The sequence below is a fragment of the Lissotriton vulgaris genome, chromosome 9 (assembly GCF_964263255.1).
Source record: "Lissotriton vulgaris chromosome 9, aLisVul1.2, whole genome shotgun sequence".
NCBI classification, from domain to species: Eukaryota; Metazoa; Chordata; class Amphibia; order Caudata; family Salamandridae; genus Lissotriton; species Lissotriton vulgaris.
In genome coordinates this window covers 244,232,891-244,247,081 of record NC_141697.1, presented here as the reverse complement: position 1 = coordinate 244,247,081, position 14,191 = coordinate 244,232,891, and the positions used below count along the sequence as shown (strand labels likewise).

Below are 14,191 nucleotides of genomic sequence, written 5' to 3'. Positions count from 1 at the left end.
GAAAGATAGATAAATAGTGAGGGCGAAAGATAGATAAATAGAGTGAGAGCGAAAGATAGATAAATAGAGTGAGGGCGAAAGATAGATAAATAGAGTGAGGGCGAAAGAGATAAATAGAGTGAGGGCGAAAGATAGATAAATAGAGTGAGGGCGAAAGATAGATAAATAGAGTGAGGGCGAAAGATAGATAAATAGAGTGAGGGCGAAAGATAGATAGATAGAATGATGGCGATAGAGTGAGCGGCGATAGATAGAGTGAGGGAGATAGATAGATAGAGTGAGGGAGATAGATAGATACAGTGAGGGAGATAGATAGATACAGTGAGGGAGATAGATAGATACAGTGAGGGAGATAGATAGATACAGTGAGGGAGATAGATAGATACAGTGAGGGAGATAGACAGATAGAATGAGGGAGATGGATAGAGTGAGCGGCGATAGATAGAGTGAGGGGTGCGGTCGTGGGTGTGTGGTCGTGGGTGTGATTGCCTGGTTGTGTGTGCGATTGTGTGTGTGGTGTGGTTGTGTGCGTTTGTGTGGTTGTATGTGTGTGCGCGTGGTTGTATGTATGTGTGTGTGCGGTTAGAGAAGGATGTATGTGGAAGAGAGCAGCAGATTGGCATAGGAGAAGAGAACAGGGAGCTAGAGAAGGAGGCGGTAGAAGAGAGCAGCAGATCAGTAGAAGAGAAGAGAACCAGGAATTAGAGAAGGAGGTGGGTGGAAGAGAGCAGCAGATCAGCACAGCAAAAGAATACAGGGATTTAAAGAAGGAGCCAGGTCGAAGAGAGCAGCAGATCAGCACAGGAAAAGAAGAGAACGTAGTTAGAGAAGGTACAGGGTGGAAGAGAGCAGCAGATCAGCACAGGAAAAGAGAAGAGAACGTAGTTAGAGAAGGTACAGGGTGGAAGAGAGCAGCAGATCAGTAGGAGAGAAGAGAACCAGGAATTAGAGAAGGAGGTGGGTGGAAGAGAGCAGCAGATCAGCACAGCAAAAGAATACAGGGATTTAAAGAAGGAGCCAGGTCGAAGAGAGCAGCAGATCAGCACAGGAAAAGAAGAGAACGTAGTTAGAGAAGGTACAGGGTGGAAGAGAGCAGCAGATCAGCACAGGAAAAGAGAAGAGAACGTAGTTAGAGAAGGTACAGGGTGGAAGAGAGCAGCAGATCAGCACAGGAAAAGAGAAGAGAATGTAGTTAGAGAAGGTACAGGGTGGAAGAGGGCAGCAGAACAGCACAGGAGAAAAGAACAGGGAGGTAGAGAAGGAGGTGGGGTGGAAGAGAACAGCAGATCAGCACATGAGAAGAGAACATTGAGTTAAAGAAGGAGGCGGGGCGAAAGAGAACAGCATCAGTACAGGAGAAGAGAACAGTGAGTTAAAGAAGGAGGCGGATGAAAGAGCTAAAAGATCATCACAGGAGAAGGCAACAAGGAATTAGAGAATGAGGCGGGAGAAAGATAAGAGCAGATCAGCACAGGAGAAGAGAACAGTGAGTTAGAGAAGGGGGCGGGTGGAAGAGAGCAGCAGATCAGCACGGGAGAACAGAACAGGGAGATAAAGAAGAGGCGCGTGGAAGAGAGCAGCAGATCAGCACAGGAGAAGAGAACAGGGAGTTAAAGAAGGAGGTGGGGTGGAAGAGAGCAGCAGATTAGCACGGCAGAAGAGAATAGGGAGTTGAAGAAGAGAATAGGGAGTTAGAGAAGGAGGCGAGGTGGAAGAGCAGCATATCAGCAGAAGAGAACAGGCAGTTAAAGAAGGAGGCGGGGTGGAAGAGAGCAGCAGATCAGCAGAGGGAGAAAAGAAGAGAACAGGGAGTTAAAAGAAGGAGGTGGGGTGGAAGAGAGCAGCAGAACAGCACGGGAGAACAGGGAGTTAAAGAAGGAGGTGGGTGGAAGAGAGCAGCAGATCAGCACGGGAGAAGAGAACAGGGAGTTAAAGAAGGAGGTGGGGTGGAAGAGAGCAGCAGAACAGCACGGGAGAGCAGGGAGTTAAAGAAGGAGGTGGGTGGAAGAGAGCAGCAGATCAGCACGGGAGAAGAGAACATGGAGTTAGAGAAGGAGGTGGGTGGAATAGAGGGAGGGCGATAGAGTGAGGGAGGCCGGTAGAGTGGTAGAGTGAGGCCGGTAGAGTGAGGGCGGTAGAGTGGTAGAGTGAGTGCAGTAGAGTGAGGGCGGTAGAGTGAGGGTGTGAGGACGGTAGAGTGAGGGCAGTAGAGTGGCAGAGTGAGGGCAGTAGAGTGAGGACAGTAGCGTGGTAGAGTGCCTGGTAGAGTGAAAGCGTGAGGGCGGTAGAGTGAAAGCGTGAGGGTGGTAGAGTGAGGGCGGTAGAGTGAGGGTGGTAGAGTGAGGGCGGTAGAGTGGTAGAGTGAGTGCGGTAGAGTGAGGGCAGTAGAGTGAGGGCATGAGGGCGGTGGAGTGAGGGCGGTAGAGTGAGGGCGGTAGAGTGAGGGCGGTAGAGTGAGGGCATGCTCGGCAGGTCCCAGCAACTACGCGACAGGACACAGCCGTCCCCAGGGGCCTCCCGGACATCAACGGACGCAGCCGTGGGCGAGCCACCAGTCACGAGGTCCTTCATGGAGGACTTATTCAGCTCCCTCAAGGAGGAATTTCAAACTCTTAAGACCGAGGTGGCTGGAGAGGTCCGGGAGGTGCGCAGGGAGGTCGAGGGCCTGGGCGAGCGGGTCGATGCTGTGGAGACGACGGCCCAGCGTCGCGATGAAGAGATAACTCATCTCCAGCAGGACGTCCTCCGCCTCCGGGAGCAATGTGTTGAGCTCCAGGCCCATTCGGAAGACCTCGAGAACAGGTCCAGGCGGAATAACATTCGGGTGCGAGGTGTTCCGTCCGCGGATGAGGGTGCGGACCTGGTGGCCTATCTGCAGGACTTGTTCCGCGACATCTTGGAGGAAGAAGCAGACTTCCCGATCCGCATTGACAGAGCGCATAGGGTGGGCCGCCAGCGCCAGTCATCGGCTCCCCCGCCTGATATCCTGGCTTTCCTGCCGGATTTCCCCCTAAAAGAGCGCATCATGACGGAGGCCCGCAGGAAGCAGCCGCTGACCTTCCGAGAAAGACCTGTAGCGCTCTATCAGGACCTGTCCGCCATCACACTGCAGAAGCGCAGGTCTTTCCGCATCACGACGGACTTTCTGCGAGAGCATGAGACACCCTATTCCTGGGGTCACCCCTTCCGTCTTATCTTTCGATGGAATGGGGTGCTGCATCAGCTGCGCTCTTTACAAGATGTCTGTGGAGTATTGGGCCTTACTGCTACGGAGGAGGAAGGGGCTACACCCGCATGGCGGCGCCCCGAGCGGCGGGGCCGACTGAGGTCGAGGAGGCGCCAATCGTCAGCGACGGCGAGTCGTCCAGACTCGCCCACCATCAGAGCAGAAATGGCGGAGGCCCTGAGGAATGCGGCCAGGAACTTGCCTGAAGCTACTGGTGTGGCCCTAACGGCCTAACTTTTCTCCGGGGGGAGAGACTCTTAGCTTTAACGATGGGGGTGGGGGGGGGGGGGGGGGGGGTGTGTGGCTGGACGTCCACTTGACTTTTTTCTGCAGACTCGCCCGTTAGGGCTAGACTGAGACTATGGGGTGTTGTTTCCTGTTTTTTTTTACTTTGGTTGGTTGCCATGGGTTGGTTCTGGGGGGGTTTAACTGTTGGTTTGGTGTGGGGGGGGTCCCGTCCGAAGTGGTCCGAACATGTGCGATGTTGCCTCCGGCCTTCCCTGCGCCCCTGCCCCGCGCGCCCCCTCCGCTGATCCCTCGCTCGCTGCATAGCGCGTTGTTTCCCTGGAGGCGATGCCGCCCCTGAAGGTAGTGACCCTTAATGTTAAGGGTCTGAATAACCCCGTGAAGCGTAGGGCGATCCTTTCCCTGTTGGAGGGGTCGCAGGCGGATATTTGCCTCCTGCAGGAAACCCATTTGCTTTCCAAAGATTGCCATAGGTTGCGCTCTGCCAAGTTCCCCACGCAACTCTTTTCCTCTGCTGCGACTAAGACTGCTGGGGTGGCCATTCTTTTAGCCAGCTCCTTCAGGGGGGAGGTGTTACATAAACATGCTGAGCAGAAAGGGAGGCTTCTAGTGTATCGCATGCGTTTGGGAGGTGTTACCTTTACGGTTGGTTCGGCGTACAGCCCGAATGACCACCAGGATCGCTTCCTGGAATCAGTGTTGGTGGACGTTACTGCCTCGCCCGATCGCCATATCATCTTGGGGGGAGACCTGAATACGGTCTTCGACTCCACCCTGGATAGGTCTGCCCAACGCTTTCCGCAGACAGGGGAGCTTTCTAGGGCGGTGCAGGACCAGCTTGGGGAAATGGACCTGCATGACCTCTGGCACGTCCTGCACCCCACCGATAGGGACTACTCCTATTTCTCCCACGCGCACCGCACGTATTCACGGTTGGATTACCTCTTGGTGAGCGGACCGCTTCGTTCGGCCGCCACAGCGGCGGACATCGGGGTTTTGTCCCTGTCCGACCACGCACCGGTTTCCGGAATCTTTGCTTGGCCGGCGGCCCCCCCCTCTAGGGGGATGTGGCGGCTCCGGGACACGCTTCTCCATAAGAAATCGGTCGTAAAGCGAGTGGAGGAGGTCATCCAGGACTACCGGACCCACAATAACAACTCTGCCACGTCCCTGGCGACGCAGTGGGCGGCTTTGAAAGCGGTCGCCAGAGGGGAGTTTATCTCCATTTCCTCGGCGGAAAACAGGGAACGCCAACGCAAGAGGGAGGAACTGACAGCGCAGGTTCGGGAGCTTGAGCAGGTTCACCGCCGGACGGGGGCTCCTCGTGTCTGGAAGCAGCTGAAGGCGGCACGGAAACTCCTCTCTGCGTTGGATCTAGATCGGGCGGAGTATGCTGCGCTGCGCCTGAAGCATGCCTTTTACACCGGCGGAGACAGGTGCGGTAAGCTTCTGGCCCATAGGCTCAGGGCTGCGCAGCAACGCAATGTGGTGAAGGAGCTGGTGGGAGTGGATGGGATCCCGGTTTCCGGTGACGCGGAGGTGGCAGATACCTTTCGTTCCTTTTACGAGGCACTGTACGCTGCGGAGCCTTCCCCACCGGGAGAGGCTGAGGCCTATTTGGAGTCCGTGACCCTCCCGGCCCTGGACCCCTCCCAGGCGGACCACCTAGAGAGGGACATTCACGTGGAGGAGGTCATCTCCGCGATTGCACGGCTAAAGCATGGCAAAGCCCCGGGCCCGGATGGCTATACGGCCTTGTTTTACAAGACCTTCTGTCCCACTGTCGCGCCTCTACTGGCTCGCTTGTTCAACTCCTTCTCCGAGCTGGGAGCCATCCCGCCGGACCTTCTCTCAGCGACGGTGTCGGTTATCCCCAAGCCGGGGAAGGACCGGACCCTGTGCGGCTCGTACCGGCCCATCTCGCTCCTAAATGTGGACCTCAAGCTTTACACCGGAATCTTGGCGGCCAGATTGGGTTTACACTTACCAGGTTTGGTGGAGGCAGACCAGGCCGGTTTTGTACCCGGTAGGCAGACGGTCGACAACACAAAGAGGGTGACGCACGTGCTGGAAAAGGCCTCACGCATCCCGGGGGAGCGGATGCTGCTATCAGTCGACGCGGAGAAGGCCTTTGATAGGGTTCATTGGCCATATCTCGAGCTGGTCCTTGGGAAACTGGGGATCGGCGAGAAGTTCCGCACTATGGTCTTTAACTGCTACAGGAGACCATCAGCGTCAGTGCGTGTCAATGGACACAGCTCCAACTGCTTTGCCATTGAGCGCGGCACGAGACAGGGTTGCCCCCTCTCGCCGCTCCTCTTTGCCCTCTATATGGAGTCGTTTGCACAGAGGATTCGTGATAACCCGGACGCTATTGGGGTGAAGATGGGGCAATACACGCACACTGTCAGCTTATACGCGGACGATGTCTTGCTGACCCTGGATGACCCCAAGCGGTCGCTCCCTGCCTGCGTCCAGGAACTGGACGCTTTTGCCCGTGTGGCGGGTTTTAAAATGAACATGACTAAGTCGGCTGCACTGGATGTGTCGCTCTCTGCTGACACCAGGCGGGACCTTCAGAGCCTCTTTCCTCTGCAGTGGTCCTCCTCCACAGTGCCTTACCTAGGAATTTTGCTTGCTCCCTCCCTGCCTGCCATGGTCGCAGCTAACTACTCCTCTCTGGGCAAAAAGATCAAAGAGGAACTCGGCCGGTGGAACAAGGGCCTACTCTCGTGGTGGGGCCGTATCGCGGCGGTGAAGATGACGATACTGCCTCAGATCCTGTATCTCTTCCGCGCTCTGCCCCTCCAGCCCCCCGTGGGTTGGATACGGCAGGTGCAGGCAGACATATCCCGCTTTGTGTGGCAGGGCCGTAAGCCTCGGATGAAGCGGGTCCTCTCCATGCTAGCCCCGGAGGCGGGGGGTCTCGGAGTCCCGGACCTCCGGAGATACTTTCAGGCGGCGCAGCTTCGGTATTTGGTGGAGGGGAGCCGGTGGGAATCGGATAAACACTGGCTCTTTCAGGACCAGGCAGTTGCGGGCCGTACCCTCCAGGAGGTCCCGTTCCTGCGGCGCGCTCACCGCCCGCCTAATCTCTACGCCTCTTTTATCACCCGGGTCCCGCTAAGAGTGTGGGACGCGGTGTGTGAGCTGCGTGAGCTCACCACCTTTCCATCGCCGTTCACTCCCATTGCTGGCAATCCGGACTTTACCCCGGGTTTGGAGCCGGGAGCTTTTTCCCACTGGGTGAGCGCGGGTTGCAGGGCGCTTTTCCAGATCTACGGGCCGGAGGGCGTGCTCCCCTTCCAGCAGCTCCGACAGGAGTTTGGCCTGACGGAGGGGGACAGGCTGCGTTACATGCAAGTCCGCCACTGGGCTCTTCAACCCCCAGTGCGTGACGTCTCTGCCCGTTCAATTACGCCCTACGAGCGATGGTTGGTAACCCGGACCTCGGACGCCAAGCTCATCACTGATTTGTATAAATTTCTCCAACCCCCGCCGTTTCATTACCATAACCCAGGGAGGGAGCGCTGGCACAGGGAACTGGGCAGGACCCTGAGTCACAAGGAGTGGGACAGGATTGCGTATCGGGCGAGGCACTCTGCGTACCACACTGGGCTGACGGAAACCTTCACTAAAGTGTCCACCTATTGGTACTACACCCCGGAGCGGCTCTATGAGATGCGCAAAATAGGCGATAAAGGTTGCTGGCGCGGCTGCGGACAGGAGGGCACCCTCACGCACATTCTCTGGGAGTGCCCGGTGCTGTCGGCCTATTGGAAGGAAGTCTTAGATGAGGTGGATAGGCATTTTGAGATCGAGCTTCCGCGCTTCCCCGCGTATGTCTTGCTAGGCCTCCCCAATGACTTGATGTACCCGCTGAAATCCCGCAGGGGCAGGCAGATTGCGATTGCACTAGGCTCAGCCGTTCAGAACATACTGATACTCTGGTGCACCCCTACTGCCCCCTCTATCACTGGTTGGCTGCATAGACTTTGGCAGGTACTGGGCATGGAGAAGATGTCGCTAACGGTGGCTGGGAATGTTGACCAGTTTGAGGAGCTCTGGCACCCCTTTTTGGCATTGCTGTCCACGGAATTTCACGAGCTCACGTGTCCGCGGTATTTGCGCCTCCTTAGGCTGACGCCGCCGGCAGCTGCGGCGGAGTGACTGTGCGGATTGGGGGCCGGGGGTTGGGGGCGGGAAGAGGGGTTATATGCTTCTAATGCTGACTTTCGGACGGGGATGTTGGGGTATTGTTTTCTTTCTTTTCCTCCTTTGCTCTCCTTTTTTCTTCCTTTCTGGGGTCGGGGGGTTGGTGGTACGGTATGCTTCTCCTTTACTGTGTTGCGGGTGCTATTCGGGCTTGGCCTTGCTTAGGGAGTGGGGGTCTACAGGGGGGTCGTTCACAATGCCTTATTGCCTTATGTATTTGCCTTGTTACCCTCTGGGGCTTCCTGCCTCCCTGCTTTTCTTCTGACTCGCTGCAACGTTCCGCTTCTTGTACTGTATGTTTGCTTGACCTCCTGCTCCCCTCCCCGTGTTTTTGTGCCTTAATAAAATACTTTAAACCTAAAATCTTTGTTCAGGTAGAGGTAGGCTTGTTCCTGTTAAAAGGACTTTATATCCTTTTCCACTTTGATTTTTTATTCTGTTCCAATCGGAAGTACTCATCTATAGTTTTTTGGACTTGCTCTCCAAGCTTTTTGGCGTCAGGTACAGTATAGCTATTTTTAATTTGTTTTTCAATGTCATTGATTACATCAGTGAGGATTTTTAGTTCTTCAGTAGCAATGTCAATGCCCAGCACCATCCAGTGTCTGGAGCACGTAGTGTCTATGTAGCTAAAGTATGTGATGTATTTCGGGTTATCGGTGTATACACCAGAAATATTTTTAACTTGTAAGCCAAGTGGAATAGTATTTGTTTTGAGGTGCTCGGTCAGCATTCGTATTAGCTCAAGGCAAACCAATTTATTTTTTTGTTTCTATAGTTCCTCAGAGAGATTGGTACTGGTATTACCCGGGGTGTCATCGGAGCTGGTAAAGAGTGATGGTCCTTCTAAGATTTTCTTAATGTAATCATCTGAGTATAAAGGTTCGTTTTCAAACATAGCAGGACAGTGTATGTTGTGTGAGAACAGAAAGAACTGAAATAGCGGAGGGGATAAGATATAGAGTAGAAGGAGCTAGGGAAATGACCCACTTCTGAGAAAGAGGAATCAAGTTTAGAGCCCTTGCAACATGTTTTAAGACAACAAGGGCACCAAAGTCAAATCAGCCAGGGACCTCAGGACGTCACCATCACGCTCATAACATTACGCCATTCTACTTCGGGTGATCCCCACTGGTTTTCCACATGCACACCTCGTCTATTTACACCACAGCACGGTTTTCCGTCTACAAATCCTTATCTTTCTTTACAAATCTACAACCTTGTCACTGCACCAAGTAGTTCTTCTCATCCTAGAGTTCTGATTAAATCAAATGTCACCAATTGTGCATGAAGCGTCAACAGTTTTTCTTCACAATAGTAACACATTCCGTATCTATTTACACCGCAGTATGATATTTGTCTGTACACTGTAACAAGCATGTCTGATTAACTTGCCACTGCGCAGAGTAGTTCTTAGTATCCTGTGGTTATGACTAAATGCGAATCAAATGCCACCAATGGTGTATCTAGCATGTACGTTTTTTTGACTAGCAAAATGTTGACTTCGTATATCTGGAAATAACCTCCCCCTTTTAAGTCTGTGAATCCTGTTTTTCCCCCTCTCTTCTCTCCCAAATGTAATTGTCTACAGTTAAGGCCATATACTGACCGGCATGCATTCAATGTCCTGATGATGATCCATGCATTTCTTTCATGGATCGAAACGCTGTTGACACCTTAAAAACACTTTATACGTTAAATTTTTTATCTTTTTGAATATGTAAAGGGGTTCCTTGCGATTGGTTTCTAATATCAATCATTTGTTGCTGTAACAAACCGTGAGCCTTGCCTGAGCCTCCCTGTGTTTAACATTATTGTTTGTCTATGATGTGTAGTAAGATACAGACGTGTGTCCCACTTTGTGCATTGTTGGTAGTACATTTTATAAATTGATGGGTATTAAATATTAGACCTCTGTTCGGTTGGACAAGTCCATCCAGTATAGCACTGATCGGGTTTATATGCATTAACTTTTTTTCATCCCTATCTTCCCTAGGGACCACTGTTTAAATAATCGATTCCCGAGGTCCCTGGCTGACTTGACTTGGGTTCCCTTGTTGTCTTAAAACACGCCACAGAATACAGTGACATCAATGATGAGGCCCATCCAGTCGAAACCAGTCATGGGTTACTTTTATTTCCATTCACAGGAGACAGTGCAGAGCTTGAGTATTTGTAGAGGACCAGGCAGACATCTAATTTGCCTATGGCTTGTTACCTTCTGCTGTGACAGTGAGCAAAAAAACCAAGGACTTTAATGCAGTCCAGGGTAGCAGCAACCAGTGGCTCACATTAAGTCAAGTATTTCACTAATCAGTTGTTTTTTCGCTATGGTTTTAACTGTGGTTCATGCTGTAAATGTAGTGTATTTTGTAAAGCGCACAGCTGCCCCAACGGGGCGTCCCGGCGCTGTATAATGCTGTGGAACCCTTCCTGGCTCTCCCTGTGAGAAGCCCCTACTGGGCAACCCCAAGGTGAAGCCAGGCATCCCAGTGTTGTAGGGACCGTTGTGGAGATTAAGCAATCTATTGCCCAGAGTTGCAGCGTGGGACCAATGATTAGAGTAGGCGCCAAGGCGAGAATTATCGAGTCCGCGGACATTGAGCTCAAGACCCTGCCGCGTCGGGACTTGAACCCTGGTCCCAGGCCTGATCTCTGCTTCAGAGTCTGCCGCTCCAACCAATGAGCCACACTTCATACCAACCTTCCAAGCAGTGGTCACTTCTGTGGCATCTGCTGTTTTGGCAGCTGCCACTGTTGTCCCTACAGTGATTATAGTTGTGTTGAGTGCTGATGGGCCCACCTTGCTAAATTTCCAAATAACTATTGCTGTTGCCCCTGGCAAGGTAGTATCTATGGTCATGAAAGACTTCCTGTTGTGTTCACAGATGATTGAGCAGGATGATTGCTCCTGTTTGAACAGTTGCTGCTGCTATGGTCTATGGTGCAGTAGCATATGTGGTTTTCGCAGTGGTCCCTGCTGAGGTAACAGTATTTGCTAGAGTTATAGTTGAATTTGCTGCAGTTTTCCCAGCTCTTTGGTCAGAGGTGGTGACAGGAGCCTGCTGAGGTGGAAGCAGTTGTCACTGATTTAGTCCCTCCTGTACAAGCAAATATTATTGCAACTGTGTTTGCTGCTGTGGTCACAGCTCTGGTTGGCACTGTGGTCCAATGTGTGGTCACTACTGGTGTCCCTGCTGTGTTTGCAGCTGTTACACTGTTAGAGCCTTAGTTGATCTTTGCAGGGACAAATGTGGTTCTGGCTGTTTCCTGTAATGGTAGCGTTCATCATTACAGTTGTTGTCAATGTTGCTGTTGGGGCAACTGTTTTTAAAGCTGTAGAAGATCCTGTGTGACAGCAGAAGTCCCTCCTGCAGACCTTCCTGTATGTACAAACATGTGTCACTGCCTTACCTTACAGGGAGTTGTAGTCTTTGCTTTGGTACCTGCCCTGGTGGCATCTGTGGTCTCCCCTGTGTACACAACAAGGTTTACTACTGTTGTCCGAGCTGTGCTGGCTGCTGTCCCTGTATCAGCATAGCTGTAGTCACTGCTATTGTAGCACCTGTAGTCGCTGTGGCAACGACAAATTCCCTTTCATCTAGGATTCCTGCTGCCACAGTAGATGTGGATGCTGCTCTAGAAGCACACAGAGGCCACAGAGAGCACTGTGAGTCACTTAAGCTCTCTAGTATGATCACAGGGAAGGACTACTTAATTTAAAACCCTTTACTCAATGCAAAAACATTTCAAAATAAATAACAGCTTAAAACCAGCATTGAAAACCCCTCACTGTATTCTCGGTTTGCTATCACAGGCTTACGTACAGCAAAAAGCAAGATCTAAAAATGAACAGTGAACAAAAATACATTATTAAAAAGTGTGACGAAACATTTGAGTTAATTGCTGGCCACATCTTTAAAACGTTCAGATCTAAATGACTTCCAACATCTTTTTATATTACATGTAGCGTATATGTGCAAAACATATGTAGTAATGACTATCACTACAATATGTATAAGGTTAGGAAACGGTTTGTTCTCTTGCCAGGGCCTGCACAGCAGTCAGCACGGAAAATTCAGCAGACCAACTGTCACTTCCAACCCCCACAAAGGTACATTCCACTTCGAATCCACACAGGCTAAGAGGCAATAAACATTCAAGGATGATCAAGACTTCAATTGTATTATCCTTTTCCTCTTGGTTTTTTTCTCCCTCAATAGTATAATAAACATAACAAACCAAAAATACATTACACGCAAACTGGGATACTTAGAGAAGGAAAAATGAACAAAAAAAAATAGGGAAGAAAATTAAAAGAAGAATTTTTTTTTAAATGACATCTTATGAGTATATTTAAAAAAATATTATCACTAAGCACCAACCATCAAAAACAACAAACCAGTGTTCAGATGGCCATGACAACAGTCACAGAACCGACTAGCAATACCTAGCCGGAACGGATTGATGCAGTCTGCTTCTGCGTAGTTCAGCTGGCACCTGAATGTTTGTGTCAACTGTCTGGGGACAAATCAAAGGAGTTGTTACTGGTTCCACCGTTGCCACATTGGCTTTTCACCTTAACCACTCTAGCCACGTTCCACCAACTACTGTTCACACTGATCGCAGTTCCACAAATGTTATCAATAATCAAAGGCTCTGAATTACATATTGCCTTTTTTTTTTTACAATGAACAGGAACCTTTACCCATACCACACCACCTACTGCAACATGACGTTGTACAACTCTTTTCCTTGAATCAAAATAACTCTTTTGATGCTCCTGTGCCTTACCAACATTCTGCCTGACCAACTCATCCACACCATTGATGGCATTCATTTTCACTCACCCTGACATCCACCCTGGACATTTTGAGAGAAGGTTTCCATCCCCTCAACAATTGGAATGATAAAATCATAGTGGAAGAATGTGGAGTGGTACAGTATAACCAGAGCATAGAGCGCACAGAATTCTATACCATGCATTTATTTGCGATGGCCCACTGCACACAGCTGTTCAACACACTATTCAGGTGTATACAAGTCTTTGTTTGGGGATGATACAACAAACGTTTACAGTAGTTAATACCGCTTTGTTCTAGAAAATCTTGAAACTGACAATTGCACTCCATTGTCCGACACAATGGTGGTAGGAAAACCTCTCTGGAAAATATCTTTCAGAAAATCTATGACATTCTTTGAAGTTGGTTCACATACAAAAACGAAACTCTGACCACTCTGAATAATAATTGATGACAACCACAGCAAAGCGGGAAGATGGAGGCAACAAGTTAAAAGGGCCAACCAAATGAACGCCTATCTTTTAACCCAAAGGCCTTGGGGAATTTCCCTTGGTTGTATGGAAGTGGTCCTTACCTTAAACCGTTTTTCTGCATTAGTACACACTACACAATCTCAGACAAAATCATCCACTTCCTTATCCATCAGAGGCCACCAAAAAACCTCACGCAACCTGCGCTTAGTCAACATCTTGCCCACATGCCTTCATGAGCACCATGCTCCAATCTTACTCCTAGACTCTCAGGTGGTATCAGCCTATCACCACGCCTCAATATGCAGTCTTCCACAGAAAGTTCAAAAGAGAATTTCACAAATGTTCGATACATGTATGGTACATTTTTCTCCTCAGGCCAGCCATTGTTCATAAATTTCATGACTTTAACCAAAAACACATCCTTGGCTAACCCATTCCTCCATTCATCTTTACTAACAACACACCTCTTTCATATCAATGGATGCAATAAAACAACTGTCATGTTCGCCATCCTCATCTAACCCAGTTTCCCCATCAGCATTAGGAAATCTGCTCTACCGTTCTTGTTCTCTGGAAAATATGAAACTTCAAAATCATATGCAGGCTTTTTATAGATAATCTAGCAATCCGTGGTGTGTGCACTTTGATCTTGCTTCCAGACAAGATGGAAACCAAAAGACTGGTTCGTGCACAGGATAAAGTGATTCCCCCAAATGTAAGCGTGAAACCTCCTGATAGCCCGCCAACAGTTCTCTCAATGACAGAGAAATTAATTTCTGGACTTCTAAAAAACCCTTGAGGCATATCCCAAAGTATTTTCAACACTCTCCTTAGTCTGTGTGAGGATAGCACCCAAACCAAACCCACTGGCATCAAACATGATGGTGCACTTAACCTTAGGATCGAAAGGTTTCAACATTTTGGGAGCAACCAATTGAGATTTCACCCAATCAAAAATTTGACAACCGTAGTCTCATATGGACAGTAGATTTCTTTTCAACATGTTGGTGAGAAGTTGATTTTTGGATGAGTAGCCTGGCACAAATGGTGAATAAAATTTGCAAAGATATCTGAAAGACTTCAACCAAACCTTGTCTGTAGGTGCTGTAGTATCTATATAACAATACGAAGGAGTACCACCAAAGATAAGGCTAGACAGCCAATATTGGTGGGATGAGACACTAGTGTAAAAGAAGAAGTCCTCCTTTGTTTTTAAGGAACCCCTCACT

The 14,191-nt window shown here is 50.0% G+C and overlaps 1 protein-coding gene across 2 annotated transcripts in view; it reads right to left on the bottom strand.

The window, feature by feature from the left end:
- The window catches only part of FERMT2 (FERM domain containing kindlin 2), a 658,554-nt gene that overhangs the window by 347,861 nt on the left and 296,502 nt on the right, over positions 1 to 14,191 (bottom strand). The window lies entirely within an intron of this gene.